This window comes from Diabrotica virgifera, chromosome 5, assembly GCF_917563875.1.
Source record: "Diabrotica virgifera virgifera chromosome 5, PGI_DIABVI_V3a".
In the NCBI taxonomy this organism is placed as follows: domain Eukaryota; kingdom Metazoa; phylum Arthropoda; class Insecta; order Coleoptera; family Chrysomelidae; genus Diabrotica; species Diabrotica virgifera.
The window spans coordinates 255,835,299-255,852,234 of NC_065447.1; the positions used below are offsets into that span (position 1 = coordinate 255,835,299).

A 16,936-nucleotide genomic window follows, 5' to 3' on the forward strand; every position below is an offset into this window, starting at 1 on the left:
ATATACACGAGTCAAGAAACTTGTGAAGTCGTAACGATTAAGTTGATTTAAGATACTAATTAGGGGGTGCTTTTCTCGATGTTTTTACCAAAACCAAAAGGGACTAACTTTATTTTAAGCGTAACTTGTTTAATTTTGATGCTAGAAATTTTTTTTATATAACAAAAATGAAGCTTTTTTTAAACACTTTAAATAAGTTGTAATGAGTTTTCCCCGAAATGTGCTTCATTTTTGGTTATTTCACGTTAAAGTATTCCATTTGGAATTTGACGAATATGAACCTATTTTTCATTAGCTATAACTCTGCTTCTACTAGGTGTAAAGACGTGATGTATACACCCTTTTTTTAAATTTTTTACAGGCTATATTTTTTTTAAGAATGTTTTTTCGACAAAATACTTACTATTTGAGTTATTTGCGAAAAACCGTCTAAAAGCGTGGTTATTTTGTTGAAAAAATGAACATATTCACTGCCAAATAACTCGAAAAGTATTGACTTAGTGAAAAAACTCTATAGAACAAAAGTTACTTAAAATCAGTGCTGTTTTTGTGACGGTACGCGCCGGTACGCCGTACCGGCACCTCTTGGGACAAAAAATACAAAAACAACAAAATTATAGACAAATTCCTGAATTTATCCCTTGTTCCCAAATAGCTTTAAAACACCCTTATTGAGGGTAAATTTTAAAAGTTTTCCCCTGGGCGGACCCCCTTATGAACACTTCCCAGGCCCCCCGGAACATTGCGTACCGGCACCTATATTGTTACATAAACAGCACTGCTTAAAATTATCCAGTTTATCCATTTCCTGACTTTGTTTGGACGAATATTTTTTTCACCCCCAAGAGGGGGTGAAAACCACCCCCAGGGCCAAAGCACATATCGGCACAATATCACTTTTTTTCTTTGACTTGTTAGCTATGTGTATGCCAAATTTCATGTCAATCCAAGCGGTTCTTTAAAATTTAGAGGTTTTGCAATATTTTACCGTTAAAGAACGGACTAATAATCTCATTGAAACATGTGTAAACTGTGTGTCAAGTTTGAACAAAAAAATATTAAAAGGCACTTTAACAATGGGCTATAATCATTTTAGAACATTTTGTAATAAAACACTCTGTATCTCGGTAAGGGTGTTTTGGGCTAAATCTTCGTCTTTTTTGCTAAGGTTTCTCCAGTTACGATATGGACAATTGTTAATGAAACACCCTGTATATATTTTTTTATTTGGTCTACTTGTTTTCTCGATATAATTTTGTAAAGCAATCACATTTTGGCATAAATATAGAAAATCATTATTAGGTATTAATTGGAATCAACTTTATTTTGATCTTTTTTTATCCAACAATATCCAAATCAAATAAAAAAAAGTCTTTGAAAGGAGAAAACATGAAACCGTATACTTATTCCATTTCATCTTTATTATCCGAAAGGCCGTGATTCTCGTTCACGTTACCCAATATCACGGAAACACTGACACTGAAAAGATAAAAAAAATGAATTTTTTATTTTTTGACAGGTCTTATGAAAGGAAATACCCGATCTTTGCTCCGGAGATTTGAGAAGCTTTCAGATTGTGTTTACCTCCGTATCCAAGATAAATAAGATCAGCCTCTATTATACGTAATCCAACACGAATTCAGTGGAGTAAAAAAAATGGACACGCCACGTCGTGATGGATCTCATCCGTGATGTTAGTGCAGAGGTAACTCGTTGAGACAGCTGAAGAGGTGATATTTCGCAATATCTTTCCTTTTTATACTCCGACGGAGACAGAGACTTATCTTCCATTTACAAGCTAAGGAGATTTAAACGAAAGTTCAAATTATATACTTCTTTTATTGATTTTTCTTTAAGGGGATCGGTACATAGTTTCGGCTCCAATGCTATTTAAATGGGATTAATTTATTTTCGAATCCTGAGAAAACTATTAAGTATTTTTGAAAAATTTAAATGCGGAGTCAAATATTACGTTCTTACCGAGTGCCGAAAGTCCCTGAAAACTTCTATATTGTTTATTTTAATGAGTTACAGGGGTGAAAAAATAAGATAAAATGTAGTGTGATTTTTAATTTCAAATATCTTAAAAGAATCTTTTTATTTATTCTAAGGGACTTTCGGCCCTCGATAATAATTTAGTCTTTCATTCTGTGGACATCGCACACATCTTATGGAAAATATAATGTCACTCAAATTCAATAAAATTTATACCAATAGATTCGTTTTAAATTAACGATCAAATCTTATCATTGCGCCAACTCTCTATTTTTAAAAATAAGAGCAGAAATTTATATAAATAAATCTGAAATCAAATGGGTAGGTACATAAGTTAGAGAGAGAAAAAATATTTTAAAATACCCAGATTTTCGGTACTCCATAAATCAGCGGATTAGTTTCACTAATCCGATTAGGCCCAGCGGGATTTAAGCTGTTATGAATAGCACTCAGAGGAATAATGATTGTAAACTAACATTTTATGGACTCCAAAAATGTGATTTCGATAAACTTTAATTGCAATTTGCGCCGTAATTAATCATAATTAAGAGTTGGCGCAATGATAAGAATTGATCGTTATATTAAAACGAATCTAATCGTATAAATTTTATTGAATTTGAGTGACAATATATTTTCCATAAGATGTGTGCGATGTCCTTTTTTTAAAATATTTATTAGTTTTTTCAGGATTCGAAAAAAATGGACACCATGTCCGTGGTGATATTTTCCAAATTGAACATTCGCTATCTTTGTCATACAACGCACTGAGTCGGGTATAATATGGTGACAAGACAGTGACAATTTCAAATATTTGACATGGCATCGGGAATATTTGAAGTTGTTGATTAAATAATAATATTGATTGTGTATTTGATAAATTGATTTAACACGTGAACTTAATAAAAAGTTATTTATTGTTTATTATTTATGGAAGATTCAAGCAGAGAATACACCAAGAGATATTCTGTAGTCCAAGTACAGTGGAACCCCGATAAGCCGGCCTCCGATAACCCGGAAATCCGGCTAACCCGAACCGATTTTCATCAGATAAAACAAACATTTTTTCAGTTTGACTGAGTTTTTTTACCAAGAAATAACTGTACGTAATTTAGATGTACTGTGCAAATGTATTTCATGTTTTTGCAATTATAATGGAGTTTATGTGTAAGTATACTGTGTTTTATCAAATTTTTAGCATATTCTCCGGCTAAGCTGGATTTTCGTTAACCCGGATCGGCCCGATTAATCCGACATATCCAGGTTCCACTGTATTTTGTTGTTAAAGATGTTTAAAATTGTAAGTGTTCCATAGTAACAATATATTATTAAAAAATCACTTTTCCTCTTTTCTCTATTGAGTATTAGTTTTTGTCGTACAATAAATAAATTATTACAGTCACTGAATATATAGTGAAAAAATTGTCATATTAATTAAGTGAATTAATAATGACATTATACAAGTAACAGTATCCAATAACATTCAAAAGACATTTCTTTAAAGTTAATGATGACGTTGTCAAAGTAATGTTTACTATCCAGTGAGAATTTTACTACACGTAATTTGCCGTGTAAAGACAGAAAAAATAGATAGCTGTAAAATATTTGCGCTTACACTCTTAGGCTACGGCTCCACGGGCGAGAAATTGACGCTAGCAGTAGCAGTAAAATGAAATTAAGGTTCCGCGGAACGGAATGGGAATAGCCGAACTGAACCGACTACGCACAAGTCCTGTAGTCGGTACAGTTCGGCTATTCCTATTCAGTTCCGCGGAACCTTAAGTTCATTTTACTGCTACTGCTAGCGTCAATTTCTCGCCCGTGGAGCCTTAGCCTTAATGTGATTTATATGTAGACGCTTTTTTTCTTGTTAAAAAGTTAGTTCTTTAAATTTTGTGAATGAATATCATTGACATATTTATAACATTGTGGGACTAATTTAGATTTTCTGAAAGCTATATCGTCATTTTCATGTGTAAAATTTCGGCAATTTCGTATATATTTTTTCGTATTTTTTTTTTCATCTAATAAGATGTACTCAGATTTTTCTTATATGAACCATTGTTGTGTCAATATTGTTATGTCTTCGAATCTTGTTTTATTTGAGATGTGGTGTTAATGATGAACAAATTAGAAGCCTTCGAGGTGTGGTCATATCGTAGAATATGGGTTCAACGCATTTCAAACAGTAGGTCAAGGCGAAGGTGACTTAATGAAGATGACAAAAAACTTCAATATCTTGGGCATATGATAGGTAGCAGGTACTGGATACTGCAGATAATACTCAACGGAAAGATCGACGGAAAAGAAGGAATTGCTAGGAAGAACTATTTATGGCTCCGATACCTTCGCCAGTGGACTGGCTTATCAGCAGATGAGTTGTTACATGTCGCGCAAGATCGCGAACGATATCGTCAAATTGCCATGGAAGCTACCCACTAATAAAATTTGAGCACGGTACTCAAAGAAGAAGAAATGAATGAGGAATATTTCGTATATCTTTGACAAATTCAGCAAAACAAACAAGTATTAGTGTTTAAAAGGTTAACAAGCCACATTTCTTTATAGTCCAGGATCCTGGACTTGGGTGAAGCAGAGGTGTACCAACTGCACGATGGGCAGACACCTCAAAAGAGTCGCTGGAAATTAGCTGCAGGAAGCTTAAGGCCGACAGATCTGGAAGAAGTTAGGGGAGGCCTATGTTCAACTCTGAACGCAGAAGGGTCGATAAAGATGATGATAATGATCCTATCAGGATATTACATCAAGGAGTTTATACTTTTTGGTCATATCGTAGATGAAGACATTACAGAGAGGTTAATTGTGTAATAAAACTGGAAAACTGTCATTCAGACTAGTGGAGAATGGAGATATCATCAGTATTTTTGCCTTTATCTCTATTTAAACGCTTGAAACATGCAAACCTCACTGTTAGTTTTGATAAATGCCAGTTTTTGCAGATCTTCACTGCAATTCCTTAGATTTGTAATGGATGGTCAAGTGTTAACAACTGATCCTGGTAAGGTCTAATCTATTTTGAAATACCCTGTAACAACAAATACAACCCAGATCCGTAGATTGTTAGGCTTAATATGTTACTACCGTAGATTTTTAAACAATTTTGCTCCTACAAAAAGCAAGTAGCACAGACAACGACAATAAATATCATTCCCATACCACCAGATTGACAACAGGTGGAACTTTCTCTGGTTACAACCTCCCGTGATTTTCAAAAATTATAAATCATACGGGTGCCGAGACGAAATTAAGATGAGGGAATTTTAAATATTTCACGTCCCATCTGCTCAGCGTGGTAAAAGTTCCAACGAGAAAGATTTTTAACGTTTAACTAGAGTATAATCTTTTTCTTTAAGTACCGTGCCCAAATTTTTAGGCGTGGGTAGCTTCCATAACAATTTGCCGATATCGTTCTCGATCTTGTGCGGCATGTAACAATTGATCTGCTGATAAGCCAGTCCATTGATGAAGGTTTCGGAGCCATGAATATTTCTTTCGACCAATTCCTCTTTTTCCGTCGATCTTTCCATTGAGTATTAACTGCAGCATCCTGTATCTGCTACCTCTCATTATATGCCCCAGATATTCAAGTTTTCTCTGTTTTATCATCTTCATTAAGTCACTTTCGCCTAGAGTATAATGCTGTTGCATTTTTGGATTGCAAAGGAATTGAAAATGTTTATACATTTTTAATTCATTTACTCTTTTGTAGGAGTATTAAGGAATCTTTCTCGTTGGAACTTTTACCACGCTAAGCAGATGGGACGTGAATTATTTAAAATTCCCTCATCTTAATTTCGTCTCGGCACCCGTATGTTTTATATTTTTTGAAAATCGCTGGGGGTAGTAACCAGAGAAAGTTCCACCTGTTGTCAATCGGGTGGTATGGGAACGATATTTATTGTCGTTTTCTGTGCTACTTGATTGAAACTTATTTTGTTTCTCGGTAGATGTCTCTAGGATATCCGCGGCATTTCTTTCTTTGCAATTCGGAACGGCCCAAAGCAAGGTACCTGGTTAAATTGGAGAGAAGATGATATGGGACTACTGATGAGGGTAAAAAAATACCCGAAACCGGTCTCTTCCTGCACTGTCCGATTTAACTAGAGTATAATGCTGCTGCATTTTCGGATTGCAAAGAAATTGAAAATGTTTATACATTTTTAATTTTGCTCCTATTTGCAGTCCCATTTCAGACTGTTTGAAAGGCAGAAAGAAAGGTCAACCTATTACTTGGATTCCTAAGTTAGCTGAAGCTTTTCATAAACATATTCTTACAACGGCTCATAACTTTTCTATGCATTTTTATCTTGCGTGTGATGCAAGTGACTCTGGTGTGGTAGGTGTCTTATTTCAAAAGAAATAGTCAAAAGGATATACAGCGTGTCTACTTGAGTTGGAAACATATGGGAAACTTTTTTATTATTAATTTTACGAAAAAAAGTTATTCTTTATAAAAAGTTCTGCATGCCCCAAAACCTAAGATTCAATTATCAGATATCAAATTTTCTCAATATTATACGAGGTATGTCAAAAAATATGAATTTCGGCTAAGGGTAAAGTACCTTTATTTCTCTCAATATCGAAAATTCTTATTATGAAAAGTTGTTTGGAAATAAAAACCAAGCTCAAATATGTAATTACATGCTTCTAATTGGAAAAAAATATTTTCCAAATTTTTCTCAAATTTATTGATACTAACTTGATACAAGTGGAGGATACAAATTGTGGTATGTAGGGAGTAGTAACACTAGAAATGGAGTTGGTATAATTGCTGATAGTGAAATGAAAGATAACGTAGTAGAAGTTGTAAGAACGAGTGATAGAATGATGTCAGTGAAATTTGTAATTGATAAAGAGGTATTGAATGTTGTTTGTGTGTATGCTCCCCAAACAGGTCTGGGTGAGAATGAAAGAAGAGCTTTCTATGATCAATTAGGAGACGTACTGAGTGATATTCCAGCAGAGGAGAAAGTTATAATAGGAGGTGATTTCAATGCACATGTGGGCCAAACCAAGACAGGATATGAAACAATACATGGGGGATTAGGCTTTGGAACTAGAAATGAAGCTGGAGATGACATGCTTGAATTAGCAACAGCATTGGATATGGCGATTGTTAACACATTCTTTAAAAAGAGAGAAACTCAACTTATTACCTACAAAAGTGGACAACATCAATCCCAAATAGACTACTTCATGATACGGAAAGAAGACATACGTGAATGCAAGGACTGCAAGGTAATAGTGAGTGAGACAGTAAGCCAACAACATAAGCTGCTTGTTCTGGACATCGAAGTAAAAAGCGAAACTAAACAAAAATATCGGAGAGGACCACAAAAAATCAAATGGTGGCTGCTGAAAGATGAGAAAGAAGGTCTATTCAGGAGAAGAATAGTAGAAAAAATATGTTGGAACATGAAAGGAAGCCCTAATACAATTTGGAGAAAAATGGCCAGTAGTATTAGAGAGACTGCTATTGAAATACTTGGGAAAACGTCAGGAAAAAAGTTTGAGGATAAAGAGACTTGGTGGTGGTCAAACGAAGTACAAGGAAAAATAAAAGAGAAGAGAAAATTATATAAAAAGTGGCAAGAAACCAGATCCGACACAGATCTTCAAAACTATATGGTGGCGAAAAAGGAAGCGAAAGTAGCAGTAGCAAAAGCCAAAGCAGAAGCGTATTCAAACCTATATGATCAACTTGATACCAGGGAAGGCGAAACGAAGATATATAAAATAGCCAAACAGAGAGCAAGGAAAGCAAAAGATTTTAATCAGATTAGATGTATCCGTGATGAAAATAATAAAATACTAGTTCACGAAAGGGAAGTCAAAAAGAGATGGAGAAAGTACTTTGACAGCTTATTAAATGAAGAATTTGACAGACAGCCTGTAGAGTCAACGGAGACAGTAGCAGCAATGGTCACCAAAATAACCAACGAGGAAGTGGCTCAAGCGCTTCAAAAAATAAAGAAAGGAAAAGCGGTAGGACCAGATGATATTCCTGGGGAAGTATGGAGAGCATTGGGAGAGACAGGAACAAGGTGGCTAGCAGGTCTATTTAATAGAATTATGGAAGTCGGACAAATGCCAGACGAATGGAGAAGCAGTATACTGGTACCTGTTTACAAAAACAAGGGAGATATACAACAATGTACAAACTACAGGGCTATAAAACTGCTTAGCCACACCATGAAAATATGGGAAAGAGTAATTGACAGACGGATACGTGAAGAGACCGAAATATCCGAGAATCAATTTGGCTTTATGCAGGGTAGATCAACAACAGATGCAATTTTCATTATAAGGCAGTTAATGGAAAAATACAGGAGTAAAGAAACAAACGCTCATATGGTATTCATTGATCTTGAGAAAGCATATGATAGAGTTCCTCGAGAGATTCTGTGGTGGGCACTCAATAAGAAAGGAGTCCCTGGTGAATATGTAAAGATTGTGAGGGATATGTATGAGGGAGTAACGACTAGTGTTAGGACAGGTGTGGGAGAGACTGATAAATTTCATGTGAAAGTAGGATTGCACCAAGGCTCTGTGCTTAGTCCGTATCTATTCTCATTAGTTTTGGACCAGATAACAGCGAAACTACAGGGTATCATTCCATGGTGCTTAATGTATGCTGATGATGTCGTGTTAGTAGGAAATAGTGAAAGAGACTTAGAACAAAAACTGGAACAGTGGAGACAAGCTCTGGAGGAAAAAGGTTTAAAACTTAGTAGGACAAAAACAGAGTATTTGGAATGTTCATTTAAAGATGGAGCCACTACAAATAAAATGGTATCTTTGGATGGTGAAATGATTGTGAAAAGCAATAGTTTTAAGTACCTAGGATCGGTATTACAGAGTAATGGAGAAATAGATGGAGATGCATGCAGTAGAATTAGGGCTGGATGGATGAAGTGGAAAGAAGCGAGTGGTGTGTTGTGTGACAGAAAAATTCCAATGAAGCTGAAGGGAAAATTCTATAAAACAGCCATAAGACCGGCTATGATGTACGGAACTGAATGTTGGGCAGTGAAAAAGAAAGAGGAACAACGAATGCATGTGGCGGAAATGAGAATGCTTAGATGGATGAGTGGAGTGACAAAGAAGGATAAAATTAGAAATGAGTATATTAGGGGAAGTCTAGGTGTGGCACCAATTGATGCCAAAATGAGAGAGCATAGGTTAAGATGGTTCGGTCATGTTCAACGTCGAGACGTTAATCACCCAATACGAAGAATAGCTGAAGTGCAGATTCCTGGAAGGAGTAGGAGAGGAAGACCAAAGAAGACCTGGGGGGAGGCGATAAGGCAGGACATGTTGGTAAAGGGGATTAACATTGATATGACCCAAGACAGAATTGTGTGGAGAAATGCAATTAGGAAAGCCGACCCCGCATAGGGATAAGGCAAAGAGAATGATGATGATTGATACTAACTTCGTTTTTATTCATTACACATACGATAACTCTTTTATTATTACTTTTACGAAAAAAAGGTATTCTTTATAAAAATCTCTGTATGTCCTAAGACCGAAGATTCAACCAACAGATATGACATTTTATTAATTTTATACGAGTTATGTCAAAAAATATGAATTTCACTCAAGAGTAAAGTACCTTTATTTTTCACAATATTGAAAACGGTTATTAAAAAAGTTGTTTAGAATTAAAAACTATGTGTCAATATGCAATTACATCCTTCTAATTGAAATACTGTGAAATATAAAGGTGCTATAATATTGAGCGAATTTCATATTTTTTGACACACCTCGTATAAAATTAATAAAAGTTGATATATCATGGTTGTGTCTTAGATTTTAGACCATGCAAAGTTTTTTATGAAGAATAACTTTTTTTCGTAAAATGAATAATAAACGAGTTATGATATTTGTAATAATTAAAAACGATGTTGGGTATCCATAAATTTGAGAAAAATATTTTTTTTTCAATAAGAAGCATGTAATTGCATATTTCATCTTAGTTTTTAATTCCAAACAACTTTTTATCATAAGAATTTTCGATATTGAGAGAAATAAAGGTACTTTACCCTTAGCCGAAATTCATATTTTTTGACATACCTCGTATAATATTGAGAAAATTTGATATCTGATAATTGAATCTTAGGTTTTGGGGCATGCAGAACTTTTTATAAAGAATAACTTTTTTTCGTAAAATTAATAATAAAAAAGTTTCCCATATGTTTCCAACTCAAGTAGACACGCTGTATATGTACATATTACCGACGATTTGTCAAATGGTTTGCCAATATTACCAATACCTTACAACAAAGTTAACAGAAGCAGGAAGGTAAACATGGAGTGAAGAGTGTCAAAAAGCATTGAAACAGCAACATTTATAAAACATTTTTATTTTTCAGTTGAAATTTTTTATTTTATGAACTATAAAACGAGTTGAGCTTAAATCTCAGATTTTTTTTTCTATTTGCATAACATCCCTTTTCCCAAATTTTCACACCCTAATAAAGGATCGTTTTGATAAAAAAGACAAACTCAAAGTGTCGTATTCCGTAACGGGAAAAAACTCTTAATTGAACGTTAATTAGCGAATTTTCCATCTGGAACATTCTTTGCAGCATTAAATTCTTTGATAAATGAGCCATTAATAACAAAACTTTGACGGTCCCGGTTGATTTTTAATTTATTTGTCTATAAACTGTTAGTTCATTACTCCTTCTTAATCGATACCGAGTTTTTCTCGCCAGCTTTTTGATTTGAACGTCAGGAAGACTTTTTCGAGGTATTAAAAACTTTTTCTCGTTAGGAAAGTCCGAGAAAGTTTATTATTATTTTGCCGGTGAGCGAACGAAGTGAGCACAATTGAAAATGATCGAATTGAGGCCCGAGAAGATTGCAAATTTGTATAGAAGTAGGGAGATATTTACCTGATTGATGCTTTTTATCATCATCAGCTTAATACTCGTATTACATTTTTTTACAGGAGCAATAAAAAATGGGACATGGCATTTATAAATAATGTTTATATTACTTATACAAATCTTTCCAGGAGGCTTTGGGCTACAATCTTTTAAACCTAAAAAAGCTTTTTGGTTTAATAAAAATAACACATAACTCGTAATAGAAAATTGAGTAATAATGATTACAAACAATGTGTTAGTTCGTAAAATGCATTAAGTATATTCTTTAATTTAATATAAATATAATTTTCTTTATTAAACAATATACATGTATCTATGTAAGTATTTATATCGCTTTAATGATAATAGTCTTGAATAATTAATTAATAAAATAATGTCCTAATAAATTACTAGTCAATGAACTCGACTAAAAAACATGTCAGGGGACCTATGTATCTCGACCAGAACAGATAGATACAGACTCTTTTGGTAGTGTACAGGATGCAATAAGAAGGCCGCTTGCGGCAGAAAGATAGCAGTGGTGAGGATTTTTCAAGTACGTGTGTTGAAATTAGCTTGCCAAAAATACCCTTTAACAAAAGAAGAATATTAATTAAGAGAATAATTCAAAGCTTACCAACGTATGGATTTTCACTAAAAAAACCTAAATTAACATCAGCAGACATCGCGGCAGTAAACTATGAAATGCCCTGATATCGTGAAACCCTGAAATTTATAGGTTCAGCTACTAATTAAAAAGCATTATAGACATTCCAAAGTGGTACTTAGAAGAAGGATCTAAAAGTGTGTAACTAGACAATAAAAACTGTCTATATGAAGAAAAAATAGTTATTAACATAAAAATCAAAGACTCTCACAGCTGTGTAGTGGTCTGACCAAAATCTTAAAGCATATTGCATGATCACGAGACTGATACTATTGATATTGCCGAACTTCCTCCTGAACAATTGAAATTATCATCACCATCATCCTCCAGCCCTTTGCGTCCAGGCCTCCAGCTCCTTACATAGGCCTCCCTCAGTTTTGTCCATTGTGCTCTATTTTGAGCAATTTGCATCAAATTTCTAGACATTTTCTTGAGATCGTCAGTCCATCGAGTAGGTGGTCTTCCTCTACTTCTTTTGTCTAATCTCGGCCTCCACTCAACGAGCGACGTGTCCGGCCCAGTTCCATTTCAGGGTGGCAATTCGGGAAATTACATCGGTAACTCTTGTTCTTCGTCTTAAGTCTTCATTTCTAACTCGGTCACGAAGCGATATACTCAGCGTTGACCTTTCCATTTTCCTCTGGGCTATTTGCAGCATTTTAGAAGTTGTAGCTGTCAATGTCAAAGTTTCGGCACCATAAGTCAACACACATTGGTCAAATGTTTTACGTTTTAAAGAAATTGGTATATGGCTTTTAAAGATGTCTTTGAGTTTTCCATAGACTGTCCATGCTAGGTTTATTCTTCTTCGTAGTTCGCGTGTTTGCGAAATGTTGGAAACGGTTGAAATAGTATCTGATGAAGAAGAAAAACTACAGGCAATTATACATCTAAAGATGTTCCGACGATGATTGAAATGCATATATTAATTCAAACAGAAACAGAGAGAAATACCATGTTTTATTTTTAAATATTTTTAAACCCATATATAAGATATAAGTATTTAACTTAGGCTATATAACTATTATTCTTGTTTCAGATTTAATCGACTGCCAAAGATCCTGAATGCAAAAGGTATGTAATCTCTAATACAGATTTTCGTTTTTTTTTCTGATTAAATATTTAATAGCAAAAATTTGTCTTCGCTGAACATCTTCTTTCCAATCACTACTTCCATTGCAAAAAGATATTAGTGCAAGTTAGTTTTATCTTTTTGCATTCGCAAAACATTTTTCTTATCTTAGAATATGCTCACAAATTATGATAACTCCGCTTGCTAAAAGCATCCTGAATAATGTAGAAACTACACAGCATACATAATTTCCAGAAATGTCTCTAGCATAAGAAAAAGGACGACCGGAGAAATGAGGACAAGATCTAAGATGTACTTTTACCTCAAACATGTGTTCATTAGTCAAGCCCTGCTGGTCTTTGTAGTATTCGCACAACTTGAAATACATCCCACATCTTAAAAGTTTCAACCCTACGATGCCGTGGCGGAACGAGATCTCTTTGAGAGAGGGATTTTTATGAAAAGCATAGACGAGTAACGATACGAGTATATCTTGTAGCGTTATTTATAAGTATATAAAGTTTTCGAATGTATTATTTAAAAAACATCGCACTTTTTATTTTTGTTACCCAAAAATGAACAAAAGCACAAAAAATAAGAAAAAATACGATTTTTACAGGACAAATATCAACATTCTAAACAGACTTAATGTACCTATTGAAAAATTCCATGTACTAAGAAAAACAGTACATGGACATTCTCACCGTACCTAATTGCGTATTTTTGAAGTTATACTTCTTTAGGCGCGATATGAGGGTGAATTTTAATATGATTAAAACCTTCAATCTGGGCGCAGTCGCATTATAACTTTGTTCTGATTGGATGTTCAAATGACATGTCAAAAATTATTCAATATGGCGGCTGTGGCACAGCTGTGGTTTGATTATTTATGGTTGTTGCGTTTTGAAATTTGTGGGAAAAGAAACAACAAACAAAAGTTAGTTAATAGTTATACTGCCTTTTTAAATAGTTTTCATATATATTTTTTGACTTTTGGACTATTTTGGACAAGGAAAACTCATTCTAATTTGGCAAGTAGTTTTTATTATAATCATATTGTAATTATAAATTTGGATTAGGTTGGAATAAATTTATTTTCTCAAGAATGGGGATTTTAGAGAGAAATCCGAAATTAGGTCCGATTTTTATTTTTAAATTATGATTTTTTGGCGTAGATTTATTTATTTAGTAGGTATGTAATGCTTTGATTTATATACTTAATTTGATTACCAACAAAAGTTCTACCAATCTTCATCTAATATATTGTTTTCTTACTGTTTTGTTATATTTTAATATTTTCTTCCACAAAAATCAAACCACATAATTTTATTAAATTCAGAACAACTGTCAAACAGTAAAACGTTCAGTTGCCCTATTTTCCACATGACAAATAATGTGTAATTGGATGAGTGAGTCTAGGCTTCGATTACGAATCAAAGCGCCCCCAAATTCGCGGGTTCGAATCCCGATGCAAGTTTTTATTTTTTTATGCATTTTATGATTGTAAGTATATTTGTTATATATATTTTTTTTTCAGAAAATGCGTATTTAAAATTTTTGCCAACAATTATTATCGTTCAGAAATCATTTTTTCTTTGTGGCATTTTTCAATGTGTTTGTGTGCGTTTTATTCTTTTATTTTTTAAAATTTTTGGTATTGTCTTAATAAAAATTTTTGGAAAGTATGTAGAAGTATTAAAATTAGTTTAATATTTAAATAAAATATAAATAAACTGTTTAAAGTACATTATGTCAATTTCGGTAAAATCACATAATATGTAATAGAAGTATAACTTCTTACGTGCGTACAAAGTACACACACATTCTTTTTTTTTTTTCTACAAGAAAAAAAATCAACTCATTATCACAACCAAAAAGAATCTAAAAAGCTTAGATGGTTCGATACTTTCAAACGTCTTAGTTCAAACTGTGTTGATAAGCAGGTTGGTTGTGGTTGTTAGGATAATGTGGCTTTTGGGCCTTAGGTAATTAAATAAAAATAAAACGTTATAATTTAACTACATTATATTTTATTTAACGATCCTCGAACTATGAAGATAAACATAAACCATAAATATGAAGGACCTATCTAACAATATTTCGACATAACGGCGATATAACGCCGTTACTTTAGTAGATACTAATTATTATAATATTAATCCTTTTCACCTGAGGTTCTGTTTATACATATACTCATTTATATAACAATACCTGGCATGGCAATGCTACTTCAGATTATTAGCCCGATCAAATAGCACACAGTTTTCCGAAAACCTCCAAAAAAATAAAGGAAGGATGAAAATTTGGGAATAGGTAGTTAAAATTGTCTATTATTATATAAGAAAAAGTTTACAATTCTACATCCCCTCCATTTTCCAAAAATTGGGAAATACTGTGTGAAAAATATTTTCTCGGGGGTGAAAAAATATACATTCAAAATAAGTTCGGAATTGGATAAAATAACTTATTCTAAGAAACTTTTGTTCTATTGAGTTTTTTCAACTAAGTCAATACTTTTCGAGTTATTTGCGAGTGAGTATGTTCATTTTTAACAAAAAAAAAAAACATGTTTTTGGGCGGTTTTTCGCAAATAACTCAAAAAGTAAGTATTTTATGGAAAAAAATATTCCTAGCAAAAATATAGCTGATAAGAGAGTAAAAAAAATGGTGTATGCGTGGAGTCTGTAGACCCAGTAGCAGCAGAGTTATAGCTAATGAAAAGTAGGTTCTTATTCATCAAATTCCAAATCGAATATTTCAACGTGAAATATCCATAAAACGGAGCACTTTTCTGGGAAAACTCATTTTAACTTTTTTAAAGTGTTTAAAAAAAGGTTTAATTTTGTTTTTCAAAAAAACTTCTAACATTTAAAGTAAGTTAGTTACGCTCAAAATATTGTTGGTCTCTTTTATTTTTTGGTAAAAAGATCGCGAAAATCACCCCCTAATTAGCATTCCAAATTAAATGAATCGTTACCGCTTCACAATTTACTTTACTTATGTATTTTTTATATGATGTATAAATTTCGTTGGTTCAATGTGCACATTTTTGAACAAAATTGGTTTTAAAATCAACACTTTTTTTTAATTTTGAAAAAATTCATTTTTTTTTTCAAAATAACTTAAAAATTATTAGTAATACCAAAAATCTCAAGGAGTAATAAAATGTACGCTTTGCTTTTCTGAATATTTTGAATTTTTTGTTTGCTTGTTATACAAAAATTGGTTATGCTATGGATGTTCAAAATTGGCATAAACTCGTGATTAATTAATTATCTTTATTTTATTTCTGTACGACTTTGTTCCAAAATAAATCGTTTTAAAGTTATAGCAAAGAAAGTAGAAAAAAATCGATTTTTCGAAATTTTTAATTTTAATTTTTTTATTAATGTTAATTAAGTCAATTATAATTATTATTGAAGTTGTCACTTAACTTTATCTGCAAAAATCCGAATGCCACCTCTTACATCCACCTCAAAACAGATCCGCCCTGGTCTACTATATTATTCTCCCAATTTTATTTTATAATTCCATTAAATAAATATAGTAATTATATAAATGTTTAAACCTTGATCTCATTGTTAATGTATAGCTAAACGTAAGAATAATAAAGATATTACGTGCAAAATATAAACCCTTTACACTCTCATAAAGCTATCTACATCCCGATCTCGTTCCTTGGCACATCCCTCGGGGACTTCTTTGACGAAGTAGCGAAACGTCTGTTTCACAATGTGACGCCAACGTCTGGATTTAATGAGCTCCGAGTTTTATGGTGTAAGTGAATACGGACTACTGTATAATTAAGATGCATCGACTTGAAACACTTACGTCATGCAGCAAAGTGTCTGGCAATTCGTCGAGTAGTAATCTCCAAGATGGATGTGCTGGCGGTTATGTAAGAGTTCTGGTTTTTATGAGTTTTCCAGATGCTTTCATTACCCCAAATTATGCTCCATATAGATAGCAATTTGTTTTACAAATGAAGGGTGAATATATTATATACCGTTAATATAATTTATATACCAGGAAATGGTATGAGAGAGATAGAATCGGACATAACATCACCATCGATGACTTTAACTTTGAATGCGTCAATAAATTTAAGTATCTTGGAACAACAATAACTGAAAACAATAACGGATCCAGTGGCGGCTGGTCAGAGGAGGCAAGGGAGGCTTAGCCTCCCGATAATTTTTTTTCACACGCTACCCTGTTTTGTTTACTTTGCTATTTTGCTTCGCGTTAGAGATATCGCAAAAAGTTATTTGAACAAGTTGTTCCAAATAATATTCTAACCCCACATACCAA

General features: G+C 33.3%; 1 protein-coding gene across 8 annotated transcripts in view; it reads left to right on the forward strand.

The window, feature by feature from the left end:
- LOC114326119 (cadherin-87A) overlaps nucleotides 1–16,936 on the forward strand; it is a 1,008,603-nt gene that overhangs the window by 649,559 nt on the left and 342,108 nt on the right. For all 8 annotated transcript variants that reach the window (XM_050651140.1, XM_050651141.1, XM_050651145.1 and 5 more), the window contains one exon: nucleotides 12,593–12,627. The gene's annotated coding sequence lies outside the window, so the exon portion shown is untranslated. The remainder of the gene's footprint in view (nucleotides 1–12,592; nucleotides 12,628–16,936) is intronic.